The sequence below is a fragment of the Aplysia californica genome, unplaced genomic scaffold, assembly GCF_000002075.1.
Source record: "Aplysia californica isolate F4 #8 unplaced genomic scaffold, AplCal3.0 scaffold01405, whole genome shotgun sequence".
Taxonomy (NCBI): domain Eukaryota; kingdom Metazoa; phylum Mollusca; class Gastropoda; order Aplysiida; family Aplysiidae; genus Aplysia; species Aplysia californica.
This window is the reverse complement of record NW_004798675.1, coordinates 66,080-67,774: the sequence shown is the minus strand read 5'-3', so window position 1 is coordinate 67,774 and position 1,695 is coordinate 66,080.

Below are 1,695 nucleotides of genomic sequence, written 5' to 3'. Positions count from 1 at the left end.
AATTGTTGTGGAAAAATATGATCAAGCTAAGACAAACTGATACTTACTTTATTTTTCCGATCCAGCGGCCATTTGGGTTCTAGCCCTTTGGTCTGCAGACAAACTGATACAAACTGATGTGAAAAGTATGGGGGACATTGATTGATTCACCTGGTAAAGAGATGTTTGAGGAGAAGTTGAGGCACGAATGTATGACCACACGGTAATCACTGGCTGGTGGGTGTTCTGCTGTGGTTTACTCCTTGTTTTTTCCTAACACAGTTATATGAAATTGTTGTAACTTACCCACATTCGGTGACAAATTGGAACAAGGGACAATACAGAGAAGCAAGAACCTGTACTTATCACGAACTGTGAAAACTAATTTTAAGGCTAACACACACAAAATATATCGGCCATTCTACCGGACAACAGCAACAAGAACAACAACAACAACAACAAGAACAGCAACAACAATAACAACAACAACAACAACAACAACAAAATAAAACTAAAACAAAAAAACACAAACAAACAATGAAAAAGGAGCCATTAAGGAAAAGAGGCGACGCAATGGACACTCACTATCTTTGCCTCTCTCCCGTGGCGGGGCGGGCCAGCAGCAGACGACACGCACAGAGCGCGCGCCACATCAATGAGATGAGAATCTCCACGTCTGCTCACTCAGCCGTGGTTGAAAACATGGAAAGCTGCCAGCGAAAAAAAACACGATATTTTTACAATTTTAGGAAAGAAAATTAATGCGATCGTTCTATAATTTATTTTAAATCTGCAGACCTAGAGGAAAGTAAACCAATGAGATCTTTCTATAATTTCATCTTAAAACTGCAGACCTATTTTTCTTTAGTGTTCAGAGATAACATGATTTTTTTAAAATTTAACTCCTGAATGCAGCTAGGCCTCTATCGCTTGACCTTGAATTATTATTTTCCGGAATTTTGAAAAAACATGTTTTACTATAGCGACATCAAAGTACTAATAGAAGTTTCTTGATTAAAGGAAAGTTCGTGCGGTTTGCAGCAGCCCAAGTTTTTGTGTTGGGCACTTCGTTGGCTCAGTTGGTATCAGGCTGGACTACCAAGTGGAAGGACCAAGTTCGACTCTCAGACTGAGCGTTCGTGTTTTAGTCATTGTTTTACAGCACTTGTAACACAATGCGGTTATGTAAGTGCCGAAGATTAGAGGTGTTGCAAGAGAATAACAGTAACAAACACAAAAAGAAGGAGGGTAGATAAAGACGTTAAATGTTTGATAGAAAAGAAGAGGCAAACCATACCAGAGCACCCGCCAACCACCCACAAGCGTTCTTGAACTCGGGTCGTTTTGAAGAGTTTTTCAGGCTATCCGCCCATTGAGCTCGGGCCTTTCTTTCGGGGACGAACTTAAATTTGGAGGTCCCGCCTCTTAAATAGCCTACTTTCTTTACAGAATATAATTTATCTTTGGGCACCACGACAACCATAGCATACCGTTACCTATCACTGGGAGACAAAACTGCCACCTTTCAATGACCCCGTGTTGACCCCAGATTCTGCCCACTAGATAAGTCGGTTCGACACAGGGGGTCTATACTTTGTTTTTTCTCCTTTTGTAATAGCGGCGAGTTGTTGAAATAACGATGTCCCTCTTTTAACACGGAATGGCTTTCTCTCTCTCTCTCTCTCTCTCTCTCTCTCTCTCTCTCTCTCTCTCTCT